Below are 13,009 nucleotides of genomic sequence, written 5' to 3'. Positions count from 1 at the left end.
TTTAATAGTAAGTACACTGATAAAGTATATGTGTCGGGTTTCCTAGGTGCCTGGTATGCCAGGAGTACGTAGCGGCGGTGGCCTATGGCGGGAATGATTCACGTTTCCAGCTAACAGCAGGAGTTGTCTGAATGGAAAGACCGGTTGGGGTACTGACCTAACCATGTCGCCCTCTAGACGGCTGAATAGCGAACTAATACTCAGTTGTGTTGGACATCCTTCATGATCGTGTGTGTTCTACATGGAAATTTGAGAAGATTGACTATGGACGTGTCTTTGCGCTAGAGCATTATTCCCTCCCATGTAAATTGTACAGTTGACTAGCTCCTGCACATTTTCCCATCTTCATTTGGTTGAGAGAACATCGATTGTGGTGTATGCACCTAGCAGGTGAAAGAATGGTGTAAGACACGTTTGCTGGTTCTTTAGACATGAGAAGCACCTTAATTGGCTTTGTAAATTATAGGGATGATTTCGAATCTGTTATAACAACGACAACATTCATTAGAACTACAGATAGCCTCGGGGGAGCCAGCCCTATTCCCAATGCTATTCAATCTGTATATTGAGAAAGCAGTAAAATAAACAAAAGAGGAAATCGGATTAGGAATTAAAATCCATGGAGAAGAAAGAAGAACTCTGAGTTCGCCAATGACATTGCAATTCTGTCAGAGACAGCAAAGGACCTGGAAGAGCAGCTGAAAGGAATGGACAGCGTCTTGAAAGGAGAATATAAGATGAACATCAACAAAAGCAAAACGAGCATAATGGAATGTAGTCGAATTAAATAGGATGATGCTGATGGAATTAGATTAGGAAATGACGCGCTTAAAGTAGAAAATGAGTTTTGCTATTTGGGGAGCAAAATAACTGATGATGGTCGAAGTAGAGAGGATAGAAAATGTAGACTGGCAATGGCAAGGAAAGCGTTTCTGAAGAAGAAAAATTTGTTAACATCGAGTATAGATTTAAGTGTCAGGAAGTCGTTTCTGAAAGTATGGAGTGTAGTCATGTATGGAAGTGAAACCTGGACGATAATTAGTTTAGACAAGAAGAGAATAGAAGCTTTCGAAATGTGATGCTACAGAGGAATGCTGGAGATTAGATGTGTAGATCACATAACTAATGAGGAGGTATTGAATAGAATTGGGGAGAAGAGAAGTTTGTGGCACAACTTGACAAGAAGAAGGGACCAGTTGGTAGGACATGTTCTGAGGCTTCAAGGGATCACAAATTTAGCATTGGAGGGCAGCGTGGAGGGTAAAAATCGTAGAGGGAGACCAAGAGATGAATACACTAAGCAAATTCAGAAGGAAGTAGGTTGCAGTAAGTACTGGGAGATGAAGAAGCTTGCACAGGATAGAGTAACATGGAGAACTGCATCAAACCAGTCTCAGGACTGAAGACCACAACAACAACAACTCGTAAAAGTCTTCACAAACGAGATAAGTTTCTCGCTCTCCATGGTTTGCAACACGCTGCACCTCCTTAGTGTTTCGGGTTTCTAGAGAAATAACTTCCAGTCTATATCTTCGTGGGAGCCGATATTATTAGTATTAATAGTAGCTATTCGGTCGCCTGTTAGGGGATCCGTGCTGTCGATAGGTTTGAAGCTGGTGAAGATCGTCGTGGTGGATTCTGGAAGTCCATAGAGGTCGCACGAGTCGTCGTAGAAACATCCCCCATTTTAGCGTTGGTCTAACGGAGGAACAGATCTCACTTCCGCATCAGATGGAGGTGGGAAATCCGTGTCATCCACCCATGAAAAATGTCCGTCAGTTTTGACATCGATGAGAGGTGGCAGCGCTGGCCGTGTCGGCTCAATTGCGTCGGTGACGATGGGCGTGCTATGTTCCATGGCCTCTGGGCGCGGGGCTTGCGCATGATCTCTGCTGGACGGCTCACCGTCTTGTGGATGACACGTCTCCGTGGCAGAGGAGAAAGAGTCATCGTGTACTCCGTCAGCCGTCAGAGTTATGTGTCGTCTCTTCGTCCTGCGGCGGGGGCTCAATGGTTTTTTTTTTTTTTTTTTTTGTCATTTTGGTGACTTTTGCTTCTGGCAATGTGTTTCGGTGTCCGAGGAAGGGAAGAGAATACGTCGTTCCGGTACAAAAGCCGAGGATGCTATGATACGGTCATCATCCTCCATAACACTCTCGGTGGTATCCTTGTGATCTTCTAGTGTGGGTGTCTCCGGCTGTAGCCCGTGTTGTCTGGCGGCATTGCCGGTGTCGAGGTGCTGGGACGCCTCCGGGTGTATCGGTCCAGAAAGACGCTCATTAACGGCGTCTTGTGAGGGCTGTACGTGCAGGGTCGCCGCATAGGTGACTGGAAGGGTGGTTGTGGCTCTGTCAGTGTTCGTATCGTCGTGCCGTAGTTGTGTGATGCGGCGTTGCAGGCATTCATTACGGACGTGGCCTTCTTCGCCACAACCGGAACACGTTCGAGGTTGTTCGTCGTAAATGACGACCGGACGGCAGTCGCCGATAGAAATGTACGATGGGACGTGCCGTTTGAGATCTATTCGGACTTAAGCACCGGATACGTCGTAAACCCCCCCCTTGAACCATGGACCCTGCCGTTGGTGGGGAGGCTTGTGTGCCTCAGCGATACAGATAGCCGTACCGTAGGTACAACCACAAAGGAGGGGAATCTGCTGAGAGGCCAGACAAACGTGTGGTTCCTGAAGAGGGGCAGCAGCCTTTTCAGTAGTTGCAAGGGCAACAGTCTGGATGATTGACTGATCTGGCCTTTTAACAGTAACCAAAACGGCCTTGCTGTGCTGGTACTGCGAACGGCTGAATGTAAGGGGAAACTACGGCCGTAATTCTTCCCGAGGGCATGCAGCTTTACTCTATCATTAAATGATGATGGCGTCCTCTTGGGTAAAATATTCCGGAGGTAAAATAGTCCCCCATTCGGATCTCCTGGCGGGGACTACTCAAGAGGATGTCATTATCAGGAGAAAGAAAACTGGCGTTCTACGGGTCGGAGAGTAGAATGTCAGATCCCTTAATCGGGCAGGTAGGTTAGAAAGTTTAAACAGGGAAATGGATAGGTTAAAGTTAGATATGGAATTAGTGAAGTTCGGTGGCAGGAGGAATAAGACTTCTGGTCAGGTGACTACAGGGTTATAAACACAAAAGTCAAATAGGAGTAATGCAGGAGTAGGAATTAAAATCCATGGAGAAGAAAGAAGAAATGACATTGCAATTCTGTCAGAGACAGCAAAGGACCTGGAAGAGCAGCTGAAAGGAATGGACAGTGTCTCGAAAGGAGAATATAAGATGAACATCAACAAAAGCAAAACGAGTATAATGGAGTGTAGTCGAATTAAATAGGGCGATGCTGATGGAATTAGATTAGGAAATTAGACAAGAAGAGAATAGAAGCTTTCGAAAAGTGATGCTACAGAAGAATGCTAAAGATTAGATGGGTAGATCACAGGACTAATGAGGAGGTATTGAATAGGACTGGGGAGAAGAGAAGTTTGTGGCGCAACTTGACCAGAAGAAGGGATCGGTTGGTAGGACATGTTCTGAGGCATCAAGGGATCACCAATTTAGTATTGGAGGGCAGCGTGGGGGGGTAAAAATTGTAGGGGGAGACCAAGAGATGAATACACTAAGCAGATTCAGAAGGACGTAGGTTGCAGTAAGTACTGGGAGATGAAGAAGCTTGCACAGGATAGAGTAGCATGGAGAGCTGCATCAAACCAGTCTCAGGACTGAAGACCACAACAACAACAACGTCGTAAACTGTGCCCATGTCTCGGCTACGTGGCTCTGTACTTTTCCGAACGGGCTTAGCGCCGCGATGACTTCATCTTCATTCACCTCGAAAGGCAGTTCGAATACACGGATCGTCCGAAGACCATGTGCTTCGTGGTCGACATTCACAGGCCCGACGTTGCCGTCGGAGTCTCGAAATTTTAATCCATGTCGCTTCCGTTGAATAATCTCGTTGCTGGCAGCGTCGGAAGTCATCTTAACATAAACGACGATGCTAATGATCGATAGGTGTATGTCGATGAGATCGTCACGGGGGATCTTCACATCTTCTCGTAGGAAAAGTTCGACGGCCAGTGCTTTGGGTCGTGCGTATTCATTTGAGAAGGTGAACTTAAGGGTGTTCTTCCTGTAAGAGTTGGCCATTATAGCTCGTTCGGCTGAAAAGCGCGGTGACGGGGAAGTTAACAAACACTCCGCAGCGCCGTGGACGGCCAAGCGCGGTGCGCGCTACTGCAGACTGTAAGTTTAGAATTCGTGACGATTACCATTAGACCACGGGCTCACCCATCCAACTGAGCTACCCATGCACGGCTCACGACTCGTCCTCACAGCTTCAATTCTGTCACCACCTTGTCTCCTACCTTTCAAACTTCACAGAAGCTCTTCTGCGAAACTTGCAAAACTAGCACTCCTGGAAGACTGGCTTACAGTTTTAATCTGCCATGAACTTTCAAATCAGCTCACACTCCACTGCAGAGTGAAAATCTCAGTGTAGAAGTGACACTTTTATTTAAAGACAATAGTTACACTGAAGTCACCGGGGTTTTGTGGTGAGCCCCACGCTCTGCAACGTACTCCCGTGCTGGCCACAAACCACGCGTCCATGTGGTAGGGCATTGCATTCCTCCACTGCCGGATTGTCGTTGGTGCATGTGGGGGTACTACAGTACGTCTCCCCAACGCATTCCAAACGTGTTCGACGGGACTTAATGTTCTGGCGTAACCTCAAGCGCCGGAATGAAAAGAAAGAACGCCAACCAGAGAAGGCAGTGGGCGAAGTCGGCCAATAGGGCGTTGACTAGGACGTGACCACGATAGGAGCGGCATCCAGCCGAAGTGAATGTAAGCGCCGCTACTGCCAGCGTCGGCCGGACATTAGTGGACAATAGTCACGGAGTATTAGCACCGCCTAGCAGAGAGTGCTAAGAGAACAGTTATTAGCGATCCATAACCATTGCTTATTTGGACTTTGTCTATAGTGACGAACATTATTAATTGTGTTTGCATGTCGCCCATCGCTTGTGACACTTGCTGTACATTCAAGTTAAGTACTGTCAATCTTCTTTATGGTAATAAAAACAACTAACGTTTTTTTCTTGAATTATTGTTTAGCATTCCGAGAACGCAGCATCCCTTAGGCAACCTATACGAAACGGTAGGGCAAGAACCCACACTGAAGTCGAGGGAACGGGCAGGCCAGTTTATTTCTCTCGTTCCAAGAACTCCTCCATCTGCGCTGTTCAGTGCGGCCACGCATTGTCATCCAGAATGAAGTCTGGGTCGAATGCAAGCCTGAAAAAATGCACATGGCGAAGCAGTACGGTGTCAAAATAACATTGACTGGTGAGTGTTCAATGTTCAAAAATCTGGAGATCAGTACGCCCACGTAACATTATGCCTCCCTACAACATAACACATGAATCACCAAAACGACCGCATCGATAGTGTGAGATGCGTCGCGGAGACGTATTGCAACACGCTCCTATGTACCAAGGACCATGAAGCAGAATGAGATTTTCACTCTGCAGCGGAGTGTGCGCTGATATGAAACTTCCTGGCAGATTAAGACTGTGTGCTGGGCCGAGACTCGAACTCGAGACCTTTGACTTTCGCGGGCAAGTGCTCTACAATCTGAGCTACCCAACCACGACTCACGCCCCGTCCCTACAGCTTCAATTCTGCCAGTGCCTCGTCTCCCATCTTCCAAACTTCACAGAAGCTCTTCTGCGAACCAGGAGTGCTAGTTCTGCGAGGTTCGCAGAAGAGCTTCTGTGAAGTCTGGAAAGTAGGAGACGAGGTACTGGCAGAATTGGAGTTGTGGTTCAAATGGCTCTGAGCACTATGGGACTTAACTTCTGAGGTCAGCAGTCCGCTAGAACTCAGAACTACTTAAACCTAACTAACCTAAGGACATCACACACATCCATGTCCGAGGCAGGATTCGAGCCTGCGACCGTAGCGGTCGCGCGGTTCCAGACTGTAGCGCGTAGAACCACTCGGCCACTCCGGCCGGCAATTGGAGTTGTGGGGAAGGGTAGTGAGTCGTGCTTGGGCAGCTCAGACGGTGGAGCAGTTGCCCGCGAAAGGCAAAGGTCCCGAGTTTGAGTCTCGGTCCGTCACACAGTTTTAATCTTCCAGGAAGTTTCAGGACCATGAAGCAGTTGTCAACCGCGCAGGTCGACGAGTGGAACGCCCTACCACCAGAACTGCTTGTGGCCAGCGTGGCAGCACGTTGCAAAACATTCATTGCGTCCGTGGTGATCATATAGTCTCTTAAGAACCACGTACGGCACTTTGTAACATGCAGCGGACCATCAAGTTTGCAGTGACTTCAGTGTAATTATTGCCTTTGAACAAAAATGTCTTCGTTTCTGTTCGTCTCATTGTGTATTTCTTTCAGTTACCTTCCGTATTATTTTCGTACTGTAGTAATTCCTTCTATGTATGTCCAAGTTTCATCGCGCTATCTTACTTGGCAGTGACGCATCGTGGGAAAGTTGCTTTCGTCGGTAAGTTTTGCGCACCAGTGTAGTTTAACTGTTGTATTCGGAGTACTGGTATCGTTGACTTCGTGTTCGTATCAGTTCACCCGTCCCATTAGCAAAATTTACAGCTATTTCCCTCGATTTAGAAAAGAAAATATTGTGCGACAGCAGTTGTTTCTACTCACAGCGCGAGGTGTAAAGTACTGTAGTGGGAAACAGGATCAGGAAAAAAGTATATTTGTGGGGCCAGACAAGAGTCTGGGTGTGATATCACGGCGCAACCGTTTTACAGGGGCTAATGAGGTCGTGTTCTCTAATCTGTGACAGATAACATAACAAAAGACGGGAAGTATTTTTAACTTACGATGATCCTGCGGCAGAAAAACGGGAAGAGTAATAAAATAAGCTGCCAATTACGGTGGGCAAAGTGTCGGAGCCAGAAGCGGCAGGAAGTGCAAGCAAAAACGGTGCGGAATGGGTAGCACGGACCACAGCGTTAATGAGGATCCGCGAGGCTGCAAAACGGGACGGTTTAGCTCACAGAGGACAGGCAGGACGTAGCTGAAGGTCTGTCCGCATGAAGGAGCGGAGGCGGACCCCACAAAGCGCACAGGACGCTGCAAGGGGCACAGTGATACAGGAGAACACAACTCACCTCACAAAATACGTATAATGACACTAAAAGTTTATTTTGAGACACATATTTTTTAACCGGTTTCGTCTTAGAGTTCTGTCTCGCTATCTCATGCGTTACAATGAAACCCATGTGTACAATCTGTAGAGGCCCCAGTGCCTGTTCATTTTAAAAGTTGTGAGACTTCTTTACAATATATGTGACCACTAGTAAGAAGTAAGATGAATGAAAAGTAGCTGTGAACATATTACAAATCGTTGATTATTGGATATTGCCTTGTTTCTTCTGCGCTAATCGCATATTAGATAAGGAAAGAAATAAAATTTGTCTCTGACCTAAAAATAAACTTATTTTATTTATATATCATTTAATGTGTAAATGTATTACACTATGCAACATGATTATTAATGTTTGCCTAATTTTCGATATTTCTGAAATAATTTTTTGTGCTGATTTCAGATCTACTATTAGGTTTTTTCTATCATGTACAGTTTTTTTTCACAAATCAATAAACTCACGTTCCACACATGAAAATTGTATTACAAGTAAGGGAAATTTTGTTCTAATAAGATGGGGTAGTTGGTCCCAGTTGTCACACCCATCTGGATATTAGGCGGGAAACTTTAGTTCGTTGTTAGACTACTATAGTGTTGGGATACTGAATGTAATTTTGCGCTTTCGTAGAAATGAGTTTCCGCAAGTGTTGGATTAATCACACACTCTGTCATGTTTGTGATAGCTGCCGGCCGCTGGTGGCCGAGCGGTTCTGGCGCTACGGTCGCAGGTTCGAATCCTGCCTCGGGCATGGATGTGTGTGTTGTCCTTAGGTTAGTTAGGTTTAAGTAGTTCTAAGTTGTAGGGGACTTATGACCTCAGCAGTTGAGTCCCATAGTGCTCAGAGCCATTTGAACCAATTTTTTTTGTGATAGCTACGTAAGTGCTAAGCAAAAGCAGGACATCAGTAATTCCGCGAAAGATATCTGCTACGCATACTTTGACGTAAGGCTTGGTGATTAAGACAAACATGTGTTGAGGGGTTGAAAATGCGGAAAAATGGGAAGGGGTAAACAAATGTCTTTTGTTGTTTCTGCGGCTCGTAGGCAGATGCGTGATCATGTATATGATAGCTATTTTTGTAGGTTAACGTTGAAGGTCATTAGACAAAAAGAAAGGATATGAAATATCCAAACACTTTTTCGGTTTTACGACCAGTTACGCGTAGTGAATCTCTCCCTATTCCAGTTCCCTTACCATTATTGTAGATTCGCAACAGGAGAGCAACTCAGGAAACGAATGAAATGATGGTGGTGATTACAAGCCAGAAGAAGATTCTGTACTAAAATTAATTAGTAAAAACGAGCTAAATGATTTAATTCGTGACTGGAATCAGACAAAACATGCCGCTGAATTACTTGGGGCAAGACTGGAAACAAAACATCTACTACTCGGAGTAGCATTCTCTTGGTACGATAACAGAGAATAGGAATTAATAAAATTCTCTAATGATGAAGACTATGAAGTTTTTTGTTTTGATATTGAAGGTTTATCGAATGATACAAGTCCACGGAGGTTATTGAAAGACTCGTAAAAACGTAGGCTGGAATGTTTACTTTTATATAACGGAAATTTGTTTGGCTCAATACACCATACCCAGACACATGAAAACCTCAAGGCTATGTTGAAATGAGTGAACTAAGAAAAACATTCTTGGACACTGTGTGGAGATTTGAAACTAGTTGGCATATCACTTGGGCAACAACCGGCTATGCAAAAACGTCGCATTTCGTCGCCTGAAAGAAAAACCCTCCAGCCCGATTCACAGAATGTAACAAATGAAACAGTTGCTCAGACGACCGAGATGCTACTACCTTCGCTTCACATCAGCCTTAGACTAATGAAACAGTTTACTAAAGCGCTTCCAAAAAAAGTGGTGGCTGCTCCGTTTCTTTGGTAATATGATTTTCAAAAGTATCTTGCGAGAAACGTAAAGATTAGATCTTTGTCGGCCTGCTCAGGAGAAATTTAATGAAAGACAATTTGTTTGAAATTACAACGAATCCAGTAGAAAAAAGGACTTGGGTTTCGTGTAAGGAAGTAGTGGCGATCCATTTGGGCAAAAACACACACTCAAATTGTAAAACGGTGGTTTAAACAGTGCTGAGGAATTTCATGAAATCACAGTGTAATATGAGTGTGAAGCCTCATTTTCTACATTCACATTCGATATTTTACTTCTGAGCCTTGGTGATGTCAATGAAGAACAAGAATGGTTCCACCAGGACTGACGGACTACTTTTTTATGGTAAAGACAGACAACCTGGTGAAGGGAGACTATCAGGCAAGGGAAATTTCACCCCATGTCAGAAAGAACATGATGTAGGGAAATCAGCAAATGAAAATTAAATTATCATATATGCGCTGTGTTTTTGTAATGATTATTAGCATTTTTAAGTGAACATATACCATTGTCTAATGCGCTGTGTAGTCGGTCTATGCGAGATTACAAAATAAATAAGTTAATGCGTTAAAACATTTCCTGTTAGAAGAAAATGTAATTTTAGCTAAACTTTCAGACGTATTTGTACAAAAATGTGACGTGATACAGAAAAACCAGTATTAGATTGGTATCACAGTGACAAATACATTAAATATCTTCTTACAGTCACAAAACACCGTTATAAATGTTTTAAAATGCAGTACTGTGAATTACGTTATAAAGTAAAATCTTTTAGAAATTCATTGCAATTAAAATGTAACACAAAACTCGAAGGTACAGAGCTGTAGTCATTATGTTACACTAAAAGTGGACTATGATTGATTGAAACTGTAACTAAATTATCTGAATGATTACAGTTTGCCGCACTGGTTATCACTGATTGGTTTAAATAGACCTTTGGTTTTGCGTTTAGTACAAATGATTAGTGTTTTTAAAAATGATTGTTTCAATCTCATGCCATATAAAACGAAATCTGTCGCGGTAATATTGTTGCATTTGATTATTATTGTCCATCATTTGATCCGGATGTTCCTTCTTTGCTGTTGTTTTTATGGGGGAAGGGAGCAAACTATGTATATCCTTGATTTCTATCGTTTTACATTGCACTGCTACAATAAAATTCACACAAAATATTATCACAATTATCACTAGTACCGCCTGTGGTCGAAATTCGACCATCTGTGCTTATAAAGTTACGAGAGTTGCACAAATGATCTGGTTGTTCGTGTAATCTATTTTGAACAACAGTGTCACTGTCATAAGACTATAACTGCGCAGAACATGGTGAACGACCGCACGTGGAAATCATTGGACCTGATCCACGATAGAAAATGACTTATATCTTACAGTGATAATTCCACGTAAAACCGTGTCTAATATTTTAGCTTCAAAACAGACCATAGCAAATGTTGCATCGTAGCTATGAATGTTATTGAAATAATTCTTTGATTTCTCTTTAATTTTTCGATCATTTGATACAGAGGTTGAAAAACCAATTTTGTGTTAACGACGGAAAATTGGCTTTCCCCTTATGCTAATGAGCCATGGCTGGCTCATGTTATGCGTTGGATTAAAACTTGATTGCTATTCTGTGTTTAGTCTCCCGCGGTTAACGCGATTATGCTGGTACCCTCTCTCTCCGCGAGTGGCAACAGTGGTGTGTATCGATATTCGCACCTTGTACTATTTTTGACCTGGCCCTTATAGTTCCGGCTGTGCGGTGTGTATCAGTTGGTCGGTTGGTATGGAACAGCGAGGAAATCTCCACAGTGCGTAGTACGGCCGAGGCCGCTGGCGGCGTCCACGCGCGGTCGGAGTGTGTGGTGCTGTTCCCATTGCTACGAGGTCTGTGGCTCACCGATCCTGGACACGAAAGTTGAGTTTTGACTTAATACACCAGCAAGTCACGACTGTTCATATTGTGTCGTTTGGGTTTCGTTATCGGCTATTGGGACATTCCCGCGAGCAACAACGTTTGTTTTGAAGTTGGCAAATTTTAGCCACCCTGTACCAACAGTGCCTTGATGAACTTGTGTATAGTATGCCACGACGGATACAGGCATGCGTCAATGCAAGAGGACGTGCTACTGGGGTACTGGTGTGTACAGCAATCTGGACCACCACCTCTGAAGGTCTCGCTGTATAGTGGTATAACAAGCAATGTGTGGTCTCCATGACCAATAAAAAGGGAGGAAATGATGTTTATGTTGATCTATATCCCAATTTTCTGTACAGGTTCCGGAACTATCGGAACCAAGGTGATGCCAAACTTTTTTTGATGTGTGTATTTTACAACTGTAACGCATTTGTTTACATGAACATGTTCCAAAAATTCTTCCTAACACTTAGATTTATATTACACCATAAAATATTTCTCATTTTTAGAAAAGACTTTGCTACTACTTTAAGTCTGGATTGTATATCCAGTTTGTTTCTGTCATCGTCAGTTATTTTACTCCCCAAATAACACGTTTGTCAACTATTTTCAGTGTCTCATTTCGTTATCTAATTACATCAGTATCGTTTCATTTAATTTGACTACAGTTCTTTACCCTTGTTATTCTTTTGTTAACATCCATCTTGTAACAGTCTTTCCCAGCCTATCCACACCGTTCAATTGATTTTCCAAGTCCTTTCCCGTCTCTGACATAATTACAATTGTCATTAGAAATCCCCAATGTTGTTATATCTTCTCCATGAACCTCAATTCCATTCCCAATACGATGTCGAAAGCTTTCACTAAATTTACAAATGTTACAAAAATTTGGAGTCTTGTATTTTATGCTCTTCCCGAACACCGTGCGCAGATGTTCAAGTCCCTGGTTGAGACCCTCAATGTGGGAGAGTGTGCGAGCACTGTGCATTAATGTTTTGAACACGCCGTTCCCCCGCGCCAGGTGGTGGCAGATGTCTGCGAGTAAGTGTGGGTCGGTGTGCGTCTTTTTACGGTGCAATCCATGGCCGAATGAGCCTCCGTTTATGAGTACCAGGATATCCAAAAAAGGGGATCACCCCATCCACTTCTACATCCATTGTAAAGTTGATGTTCTGGTTTATGGAATTGGGATGTATGAGGAAATCAACTAATGTCTTCCATATGGCAATAGTATCGTTGATATTCTTGTGAGATAAATCATAGGGTCAATATAGCCTCCCATGTTCCTACACTTGTAACCTCCCCCTCACTTATCGACCTTAATGACAGTGAAAAATTAAACCGCGTGTACCTAATGGAAATTTGGGAAAAGCAATCGTCACCGAAGTTAATCTGTCGGTAAAGAGGGAGGAAAGGGCTACATCTAAATGAAAGGATAAATGCCAATGAAACTGGTGGAAATTAATTTTCAAAAGGGGTAAAGTTAATAAAGAAAGTAAATGTGCGGCCGTTACGTTAACAATTAACTAGCGGTAATTAGATATTTGAGATTTGGGGGAAATTACGGTCGCCAGTCCTATGGACAATTACTATAGTAACTGAAAAAGAAAGGTTATTACACATATAATTAGCACTACAAGCGTGGCAACTGAAGGTTGACACGTGTAGTGTGAAAACTGAAAGTTTGTCAGAAGTAATAAATTTCGCTACACTCTGACTTAATTTAGCAAAAGAATTAATAAAACCGGAAAACTGAAAGTTAATTTAGTGACTGAAATTAATAGTGAGCTTTGTTTCTGAAGCACTACGAAATTCAGTAAAATAAGGTTAGTCTTGGGCTACCTCAACAGTCATTTCAAAAACTGCTTGAATCTACGCAATTTAGAAATAAGAGATTTAACTTTGAACTTGAACTAAATGATTCTGAACAATTAACAATAGTAAAATTTAGTACGTACCAAGCTGAGCTGCAGTCACAGGTAAGTTAAAATATGTTAACAAAACTCG

Source organism: Schistocerca americana, chromosome 3 (assembly GCF_021461395.2).
Source record: "Schistocerca americana isolate TAMUIC-IGC-003095 chromosome 3, iqSchAmer2.1, whole genome shotgun sequence".
NCBI lineage: Eukaryota > Metazoa > Arthropoda > Insecta > Orthoptera > Acrididae > Schistocerca > Schistocerca americana.
The sequence above is the reverse complement of the archived record's forward strand: the minus strand, read 5'-3'. Positions refer to the sequence as shown.